The sequence below is a fragment of the Lolium perenne genome, chromosome 2 (genome assembly GCF_019359855.2).
Source record: "Lolium perenne isolate Kyuss_39 chromosome 2, Kyuss_2.0, whole genome shotgun sequence".
NCBI lineage: Eukaryota > Viridiplantae > Streptophyta > Magnoliopsida > Poales > Poaceae > Lolium > Lolium perenne.
In genome coordinates this window covers 94207977-94218936 of record NC_067245.2, presented here as the reverse complement: position 1 = coordinate 94218936, position 10960 = coordinate 94207977, and the positions used below count along the sequence as shown (strand labels likewise).

Here is a 10960-nt window from a genome sequence, read left to right as displayed (position 1 = left end):
ATTTTACTGTGCAGTTTTGACTTTTGAGAGTTCCTTCACTGAACTTTAGAAGCTGGAGTATATTGTTTGTCATATGATTCAGAATAGTTTGGGTACCTCAAGGCACATATCTTATGGTTTGCCTTGTGTCACCTTGTTATTACTGATTAAGCTTGTGCTAGCTGATGGTCTACTATTCTGATTCATTCCCACTTGATGTCCTGATAGATATTGATCTATGGAAAATTCGATGTTTATTTTCTAAGCAATTGCGTCTACAGGTCAGCAGATCGGGAGAACACGGTTCTTGCCAAAAAAAAAGAGAGCTTCAGAAGCTCGTGAGTACAACTTTGGACGGCTCTGTCGACATCAAGTGGCCGCCGACGGTGAAGGGAAGGTCCAGAAGGTGGCTCGCTCGAGGACTCATTCTCGGGACTCATTCTGGGTAAACCATCCGCTCGAGTACTTGTTTATCGATGCCCGCGAGATTATGTTTTTCTCTTTTGTAAAACTCTATATGTCGGCTAAGGGTTAGAACACAAAAAACTCCCGCTCCTTTTTTAACCACATTATTAACTTAGGCGCCTAGGCATTATGTTCTTTAAGCGGCACCTAACCTGCCCAAGCATGCCGAGAATCCAAATTTAAACCAAGGGTTAACTGTCAAGCTGGTAGTTACGCTTTATAATCCCATTTTCAGTATCGTTTATCTGTCTACTTGTCACATTTCACATAGTGTGAAAGCTGCAAGACGACAACGGTAAAGGCTGCTGCGAGCACATCCAATAATTCTTAAAGCATATCCAAATATCCTGCGCTTTGCTACTCAAATGCTTTGAGTTTCCACAGAAGGATGCAACAAACATAGACAGTCAAATTAGTGTAGAGCACATAGAAGTTGCGTCATTGAGACTAGTTCATTAAAACAAACATATGGACATGATGCCTGTCATCCTAGTTTACCACTGGCAGCTCAGTGTTCTAGTCCATTTGCTTGTTAGCTGCTATCCGCATATCTCAATCTTCCCTTTAAACTGAATTAGAGCTAATTTGCTTGAACTGGTATTGCACGTTATAACATTCTCTTCTATACTAATGCAAGAAATTGGCAGGATAGTTACTGGGGTTAATTCAAGAAGCCTGACAAGAATTAGCTTTATAACGAACAGAGTTAGGAAATTAACCCACTAGCTCCTCATGACAGTACTTGAAGCAACAGAGCCGAAGTTTCTCCTTATAACTAGGCATAATTACAACATAAAAACAATACTCATTTCTCTACAGTAGCATTACTCTTCCTTTCTCTACAATATCCATATGAACACAATAACACTCCTATTCCACTCATACTCTTTCTAATTTGCCTCTCCTTTTTCTATAAGCTCTTTAGTTTTTACAAGTAGCTCGGATGTGATTGATAGAGCGATTGGTAGCCTTCCTTCTCTCTCCTTCAGTTCCTTATGCAAGTGCGGGGGCTCGTATTTTATTCCCCCTCCTGCTTTCATGACCTCTCTCATACATGCAGGAGTGTCAAGAAGCTTCGATATAACATGTTGACCTTGTAGTTCTCGTACTCTTGTTGCACATCCTCTATCAGTTCCCGGATACTTGTAGGTGCTCTAGTATCAGTGAGGGACTGCAAAGATGGAAAGAAACATAAGTCGAGCACATTCATGTCTGGACTATTAGGAGGTTGCTGCAACAATCTAATGTCCAGATCTGTCTGTGCTACGGCTTGTCGGAAAACCTCATCATGAGGTAGGATGTGAGGTTTCGCGTTGTCTTGCTGTATGTAAATTGTTCTTCCTACATCCTCGTCTGGCCACTTGTCCTGTATAGCTGGTATCACTAGGTTGCACATATAGTTCCGCATAACCTCTCGAGTGACTTTCAATGGTTGCACTATCATTGTCCCTTTTGGTCTGTTTTTGCTCTTTTTAACCGCTGGGGTTTCCATCACAAAAGCCCACGTGCCGATTTTGCCATCAAAAGTGACAACTCCCCCTTCATATCTAGGCTTGGCTACTGCAGTGAGAAACATCACTTTACCGATACAGTTCTTGTTCTGGACGGCACGCAAGGGTGGAGGCTCTCCGGGGAGCAGGTAGTAGCTGTTTTTCTTTTTTGTCATGTGGAACCACTTTTCGTCTATGTGAACTATGTCATCCATTTCTTTGAATGACGGCATAGAAGTTGTGAACTCGTTGTCATTCTCATCCAGCATACTGACGCAAAATTTCAGTCTCTGAATAATGTTTGCTGCCGTTAGCAACGGCTTTAAAGTGTTAGTGACACGCTTCACCTGACCCCACTGGAACCTTCTGTGTAATGTGGAGGGACAAACACCAAGGGCCCTGGATAGTGATCGAATTGTTTTTCTCTTGTTAAGAGGGACCATCAAAATCCTCTCGAGGTCGAGGTCCTTTCTCTTACGACCAACATTGCCCGTCTTTCTGCTCGACACATCAACTTCTAGACCTTCCTTAATCTGGTCATTTGCTTGTTTCCATATCGTTTCGACAGTTCGTAGGCTTGTCTTCAATAGGCATGCAACAAGCTGCTTGTCTGTCTTGTCAACTTTTCCATCTCTCTGTTTGATTACTTCTAAAGCAAAGTAAAGCCCCCATCTTTGCTCATTTGTTAGGTTTGGGTGTCTGTTGTTACTAGTTGCTCCTTCCATATTGGTTTCTTCATCTTGATCTACCAACATCTCCTCTTCTACTGCAGGTATGTGGACATCATCTTTGTCAAGCGGAGTGTAGTTGAGGTCAAGTGGGGTGTTGTTGAGGTCTGGGAGCACCATAGTGAACTTGCTGATCAGCTGAAAGGTAGACCGGCGAGGAGCAGCTGAAAGGTAGACCGGCGAGGCGCAACTGAAAGACAGACCTGCGAGGAGCAGCTGATAAGTAATGAGTTCAGGCAGATACAGCCTTATTGATATGTTATTATCTGCAAACAGGCCAGTTTAAATTTGCAATTTCATTTTAGCAAATAAAATTCTGGTCACATTAACTTTAGCAGATAATCATTCTACGAACGAAATGGCATTTCAGCACTGTTGTCCTTGAAGTTACAACTATGCTTATCATTTTCTTATGTTCTTGTTATGGATATGCAAATGCACTGTGCATTATCAGCAACTCTACATAATTGAGACATGTGAACTGTTACAGTTGCTTTTAGCTTAAATTGAATTGTTGTACAGGTTGCCAGGTAAGGTGGCCATGTGGACCAGCACACAAGACCAAAACTGATGACCAAAACTAATGGACTGAGTATGTCAGGTAATGGGAAACTATGATTACCCAATTTTCATGATATCACTGGGATTGCTTGCCATATATTTCTGTGAAACAACATGAGGTAAATAAGGAAACTATAATCACCCAAATTTGCATGAGTTAAATGTTACTGTACATTTGCTTTTACTGAGCCTGTACATAAATTTGTTGAGTCTGTACATTACCGAGTCTGTACATAAGGAAAGTAATCACCCATTATTGAGTCTGTACATAAGGAAAATAATCACTCATTACTGAGTCTGTACATAAGGAAAGTAATCACCCAAATTTGCATGATATTACTCAAATTTGCTTGCCAATATTTGCTCTATGAAATAAGGAAATTAATTACCCCTGCATGATAGCTAATTCCATGTTTGGTGGGAATTGTAGGTACCTTTCCTTCCCCGACAAATTGACTGGAGTTGCAGCAGCTCCTGCCTTCCTCTTTTGGCGACGCACTCGGCTAAGAGCGGCGGATGGCGAGGAGGTGGAGAACTATGGCCTCCACGTTCGTTGAAGCGACAGCGAGCGCACGGAGGACCCTGCGACGGCGGCCCCTGCGACAGCGACCAGAGCAGCGGACGACGGCCGGAGGTGGAGCTGCTCACGGCGGCACCTCAGACGGTGGGCGTCGCGGCGGCCCCTCAGACGGTGGGCGTCGCGGCGGCCCCTCAGACGGTGGGCGGAGCGGCGGCTGGAGATGGAGCTGCTCACAGCGGGCCTCGCGCGTGGTCGCGGCGGACGGCGGCCCCTCCGACGGCGAGAAGAGCGGCGGACGGCCGCCGGAGGTGGAGCTGCTTGCGGCGGCTGGTGGAGGGCGCCGGCGAGCTCGTGGAGGGCGTCGGCGAGCTCGTGGAGGGCGCCGGCGAGCTAGTGGAGGGCTCCGGCGAGCTCTTGCATGGCTCCGGCGAGCTCGTGCAGGGGTGCCGGTGAGCTCGTGCGGCGCGGATCGCGGCCGGATCGTGGCCGGATCACGCGCGCGGCCGCTGATTGCGTGCGTTGTTTCCGTGATCTGATTGTGGGGAGTTTGTTGGACTGATTTCAAAGTGTAAAGGGTTTTTCTGTAAAATGGTCAACAGTTCAAAATATTTCTCCCCCGCGCAGCTTTTTTCGGGACGGAGGGAGTAGTAAATAAAACTAAGCAAGACAAAAACAAAGTAAAGAGATTGAGAAGTGGAGACTCCCCTTGCAGCGTGTCTTGATCTCCCCGGTAACGGCGCCAGAAATTTGCTTGATGCGTGTGGTTGGCACGTCCGTTGGGAACCCCAAGAGGAAGGTGTGATGCGCACAGCGGCAAGTTTCCCTCAGTAAGAAACCAAGGTTTAATCGGACCAGTAGGAGTCAAGAAGCACGTTGAAGGTTGATGGCGGCGGGATGTAGTGCGGCGCAACACCAGAGATTCCGGCGCCAACGTGGAACCTGCACAACACAACCAAACTACTTTGCCCCAACGAAGGTTGTCAATCTCACCGGCTTGCTGTAACAAAGAGTTAACCGTATTGTGTGGAAGATGATTGTTTGCAGAAAACAGTAGAACAAGTATTGCAGTAGATTGTATTTCAGTAAAGAGAATTGGACCGGGGTCCACAGTTCACTAGAGGTGTCTCTCCCATAAGAATAAGCATGTTGGGTGAACAAATTACAGTTGGGCAATTGACAAATAAAGAGAGCATGACCATGCACATACATATCATGATGAGTATAGTGAGATTTAATTGGGCATTACGACAAAGTACATAGACCGTCATCCAACTGCATCTATGCCTAAAAAGTCCACCTTCAGGTTATCATCCGAACCCCCTCCAGTATTAAGTTGCAAAGCAACAGACAATTGCATTAAGTATGGTGCGTAATGTAATCAACAACTACATCCTTAGACATAGCATCAATGTTTTATCCCTAGTGGCAACAGCACAACACAACCTTAGAACTTTCATCCTTTGTCCCGGTGTCAATGCGTGCATGAACCCACTATCGAGCATAAATACTCCCTCTTGGAGTTACAAGCATCTACTTGGCCAGAGCATCTACTAGTAACGGAGAGCATGCAAGATCATAAACAACACATAGATATAACTTTGATAATCAACATAACAAGTATTCTCTATTCATCGGATCCCAACAAACGCAACATATAGAATTACAGATAGATGATGTTGATCATGTTATGCAGCTCACAAGATCCGACAATGATAGCACAATGGGGAGAAGACAACCATCTAGCTACTGCTATGGACCCATAGTCCAGGGGTAGACTACTCACACATCACTCCGGAGGCGACCATGGCGGCGTAGAGTCCTCCGGGAGATGATTCCCCTCTCCGGCAGGGTGCCGGAGGCGATCTCCTGGATCCCCCGAGATGGGATCGGCGGCGGCGGCGGTGGCGTCTCTGGAAGGTTTTCCGTATCGTGGCTCTCGGTACTGGGGTTTTCGCAACGGAGGCTTTAAGTAAGCGGAAGGGCAGGTCAGGAGGCGGCACGAGGGCCCCACACCACAGGGCCGCGCGGCCAAGGGGGGGGGGCCGCGCCGCCCTATGGTTTGGGCACCTCGTGGCCCCACTTCGTCTCCTCTTCGGACTTCTGGAAGCTTCGTGGCAAAATAGGACCCTGGGCGTTGATTTCGTCCAATTCCGAGAATATTTCGTTACTAGGATTTCTGAAACCAAAAACAGCGTAAAACAAAGAATCGGCACTTCGGCATCTTGTTAATAGGTTAGTTCCAGAAAATGCACGAATATGACATAAAGTGTGCATAAAATATGTAGATAACATCAATAATGTGGCATGGAACATAAGAAATTATCGATACGTCGGAGACGTATCAATAGTCAAGAATGGTTTCTCCATTTTATTGTTACTTGGTTTGTACTTGAATAGATGTTCTTATGTTATGGCAAGGATTAACATATTATGATCTTTAATAAGATCAAGTAATTGATCCTTGATTAATAAGTTATTGTGTTGGTTGTAATTCCATTTGATCTAACCCTTGAGATCAAATCATCTCTACCCAAAACAAGGTTTTAACAAAGTCACATTGAGGTTTATAGCGCTTGACTTGATGAGCTACTTCAATTCCACCAAGGTCAAGTGAAACTTGATTCTTGGATTGTTTTACTTTAAAGCGCGAAAATTCCCCAGATTTTCTATGCATGAATGCAATGCACACATCTGTTTCCTCTATTTTTGTAACCCCATTACCTGGGATATTACACTGGCGGTGGCCGTCCCATTAGTATATTGCTTTTAGTATATAATAGTTTGCATTTTATCGTTGTTACTATTGGTTTATGCACTGAAAATTCTGTCTTGATTATTTATAGTACCACAAATAAAGATGCAAACTCGACAAAGATAGTTTTTGATCACTATTATCAATTTGGATTGCTGATTAACAAGTTCCTTTCTAGCTAAGCATATCAAGTCCTCTTGTGTGCAATTAGAAATCTACGATGTTCTTGTTGCAGATAATAGCAAGTTCAAGTTCTTATGGCATTGCCTCAAAGAATTAAGAAAAGGTGTGTTCTCAAGCAAATTAAGATCTCTCTGATATTCATTGGTGATGTATTGATGTAAATATTCCAACATTATGATTCTACTTATGATGAAGAAGATGAGATAATCTATTTGTTTAGTATGTGAATTTGTGTTGTGTGCTCAAGAAGTTATGAGTGTTATTGTGTGTTGCAATTCATCTAATGCTGGCATGCATCTTTTCTTTTGAAAAGATCATGTTTTTATTATGTAGCAATTCCATAGTGAAGTTTATTTCAATTACAATAGTCATTGGTATTGGAATCTCAATTCGAACGAAACGAAATCCTGCTACGAAATGCTGGGTACCAAAAGGACCTCTTAATTAATTACGCATGGGCGCATGGCTTATCTGATCTCATATACATGAGAATGATTTGGCCTGTGAGGCTGAGAGTCTTCGTTTTTAGCGCGAGGGGGCGGGCGGCCGGGCGGGTGGCTATCCGGCGATCCAGCGGCCGTCGTCTGTAGCGGACAGCATGGGCGACCGGCCGGGTGGTTCTCCAGGGGCCTGCGTTTCCTCTTTTTTCATGCGTCTCAACTCACTCGATCGATCAGTTCTTTCAGATTGAACGGCATGATATCTCAAGTTTGTTGGGCTTGGAATTTCTGGAGTGCAATCAGTTGACATCTCTCTCAGGCATCGATATTTTCATTATGCTCAATAAGCCTGCGTTCTTTTCGAATAAGTATGTAAGCATGCATTTGACCTGTAGCAGCCTGCGTTGTTTTCAAGTTCTAGGCATGCACCTGACTTTTCGTACTGTCGCTTGCACCGTGCATCTCACGATTTGCATCGAAAGAGAACACACAGCAGCTGGAAATTCAGCTATAATTCGCAGGCATTTTCAAAACGAAAACGACGCATATATTTGAGCTATAAGATGAAGCACCGTTGCGTTGAGCCGTCAGTTGGATTGGACCGGAGGGAGGGACGACCATACCGAGATTGCAGCGCTGCCTACCGAGGTCCAACCAGGCGCAGCTAGCCGCTAGAGACTGGAGAGCGTACTGAAGCGGAGGAAACTTCCGGCCAAGCCAACCAACTCTGCGCAGTTCGTCCAACAGAATGCTCTCTCTCTCTCGAACGAATGAACGGCGTTGGTTCGCCGGCGTGTCGCTCCACCGTGTCCCGTCTCCGTCCAGCGTATCCGAGGTTGGCCCCGCGTTGTCTGCGGGGCCCTCCTCCAACCGGCCTGAGCGACCGGCTGTGCTTCGCCCCAGACAGGGTTTAGCGGCCGAGAGCGCCCGGGGCCCGCGTGGCGTCGTCGCGAGGCGCGCGGTGTGTACAGCGTGCCCGGCCAGCGTTGCCGCGCGCGTTCCTCACCGTTCGTGCGATCCTCGGGCACGTGGGAGGGCCCTGGCCGGATCGGCTCGGGGAGTAAATCTGGGTAATGGCAAGTGTGTTTTGTTGCTGTGTTCTTCCTTTCTGTTCTTTCCACGTCCTTTGCTTTCAGAGATCGAGGACGATCAGCGATCGATCATTGTACACTGTTGTTGTTGGCCTGGTTGGTGCCAAAATCATTTGGGAAGACGGCAAAGCGCTCTGCCCTGTTTATTAATTAGGAAAGAGTTCAGGTTTGTTACTTTGTTACAAAACCGAGATAAGCTCGTGGATCAAAAAAAAATTACTCTCGTAGCACCAAAAATTTTCTAGATGTAGATGGGCTCCGGTGTATTTAAACATCGTGTCTAACCTACAATTGAAATCTCAATGCTCTACTATGATAACTGGTTTGGGTTTGTGGTTACCAAGTTTAGTCCTATATTACTAATTGCGGGTGAATTGGAATAATTTATAAGGAAAGTTGTTTCAGCTCCACCAAATGAGTGAGAAAAGGACTCCTCGTGCACTCATTCTCCTATGTTGCCCGTCTCGCTACAGATCTGGCTTGCTGCTTTCTCACCGGCCTCTACGGAATCGGTGTCTTTGACAACAATATGGGTGGCATCGACAGAGATGCCGCGATGGTGGCCATCGCTGGCCCAACATATGTGATTTCCTTTTTACTCCTAGAACTAGTTGTTGTTCTATATGCAGATCTGCTTGTGGGTAAGCGTGCTAGTGCTTCTATGATTGTGTTGTCAATAATTTAAATCACTCGAAAATTACCTGATAATCAGATAAGTTTTTGGCACTCGCCAAGCGTAGTAGGGACATGACGAAACACCCTTTTTGCGTTGCCCTCGTTCTATATAAATATATCTCACGTTTTTTAACGCGATCGGCCAATTTAGTTTCAGCTGTCCCGATTGTTCAGGTGACCGATATACACGTATGCACACGTCGCTAGCTATAGCTCGCGTCCGCGCGCTACGGTGGAGCGTGCCGTAGTGTTCATTTAGGTTGCTGCATGCATCTGGCGCGAGACGTTCGCCACGTACTATGCACTCTCGCTGTTGGGCTTCGTCCGGTCCGATACTCCGATCTCCGCTGGCCGCTCGCGTCCGTGCGTTTTGCCCCGCGCGCGTCATGGATGCATGTGCGTACGTGTTGTCGCGCCTCATACTGTCATCAAGGTTTAAAATAGCGCGCTATTTCTCCACTAATACCACGCAATAGCATATTTGGAGGATCTACGCTAAATTTTAGTAATTTTGCTCGCTATGGCGCTATTTGTGAAATAGCGTGATATATATCATGCTAAAACATCATAGCGTTAGCGCGCTATTTTTTCAAGCTAAGTTGCTTTCACTTTTCGATGGTATATGTTGATTCCTCTTCTAGATTAGAACTTAATATCGCTAATGCTGATGATTCTTAATTAAGAATTTATACTATGGTGTTGCCTTGTGGAATACTGATGTTAGCCTTGTAAAATATTGGAGATCTATTTGTTGTATGTGGTTATGTATGTATGATTCAGTTATTTTTGGACTAAATATCCAACCTTTTTAGCGACATCATTTATTTTTAGACTATATTTGATATATTTTTCAAAAACGCTATTTGAAATATAGCACGCAATTAGCACAATATAGCATCCATAGCGTTTGAAGGAGGCCGACGCTATTTCATTTAGCACGCTATTTTAAACCTTGACTGTCATACGCTTTGTCCGTTTCCCCGGCCGGAGATTTTTCCGTCGACGTGTGAGGCGCCGGCTCGTCACGACCACACCATCGACCAACCGCGCACGTTCCACGCGCGCGCTCTTCCGTGCACGATCGCATGTACGCGTCCATCTCCATCCAACCATCGCGCTCAGGCCGACCGTGCTTCATCTAGCGGCAGTGACAACGCCATGTGCGATATGTGTTACGCGCGAGCGGCTAGCAAGCCGCGGCATGTGGGAGAAAAGAAGCTACTGTATGAGGGAGGCTCCAGAGGTCTACAACAATGCCGCACCACGGCAGTCTGCACTAGCAATCCCATGTGCGATGTCACCGGCTCACGTACGTCTCCACATTGCCGTCGCTATCCTGCCGGCACTTGCGAGCAATTTGCAGTTCCACTCCTAACGGAAGTTCAGCGCCAGATCACGATTAGCCCATCAGATTGCTACTACCTAATTGTCACAGTAGACATCTGATGGCACAACTCGGGGTAATAATCGTTGTCGCCGAGAGCCCTCTCTCAACGAGACGATGAGCCACGGGGTACATGATGGATTGATGGGCCTAATTGGTTACTCACAATAGCATTTCTCGTATTTACTGGATCAAAACCGCTCTGTATGGCACGGTTTTTAAAGCAGCCAAAAAGTTCCGTGGCCTGACTCGGGCTAGTCGTAAAAGTGAGCCCATCATGCTAGGTTGGAGTGATAGGAGCACCTCTAGATAAGCACCTCTAGATAACCTCTCACTGATCCGAATCATTTTACTCCTCTTCAATCCACGAAACGGTGGGTCGGTTTGAAATATGATGAATATGAATGTAACCATTCGCGCGTTTCAAAATTCCTTTGACTAGTAGCTCCATCTCACAGTCACGCATGATTTTTGTGTTCATAGTTCTCGATTTTGACGGATCCTTGCGTGGCGCTCCGCTCGGGTCGTCCCCTCCAGGGCGACTCGGGGCGGAACCCTAACCCCCCGCCGCCTTCCCTTCCCCCTCCTCCTCCCTCCTCGCCGTCCCCTGAGGCTACCGCCGGCGAAGCCTGGCGCGGCCGGTGATGGGGGCGGCGGGGATCCGCGCACGGTCCCCTGGGGCGGCGGTAGGA

The 10960-nt window shown here is 46.4% G+C and overlaps 1 long non-coding RNA gene across 2 annotated transcripts; it reads left to right on the top strand.

The window, feature by feature from the left end:
- The first annotated feature begins 336 nt into the window (after window positions 1–336).
- On the top strand, window positions 337–4366 carry LOC139836029 (uncharacterized). 2 transcript variants are annotated; one of them, XR_011751777.1, is made up of 4 exons: window positions 337–424; window positions 2707–2885; window positions 3185–3263; window positions 3654–4366. It is a non-coding gene; the product is annotated as an uncharacterized lncRNA (long non-coding RNA). The 2 variants fall into 2 exon arrangements; XR_011751775.1 differs by lacking the exon at window positions 337–424 and having other exon boundaries at window positions 826–2885.
- The last annotated feature ends 6594 nt before the right edge of the window (window positions 4367–10960 follow it).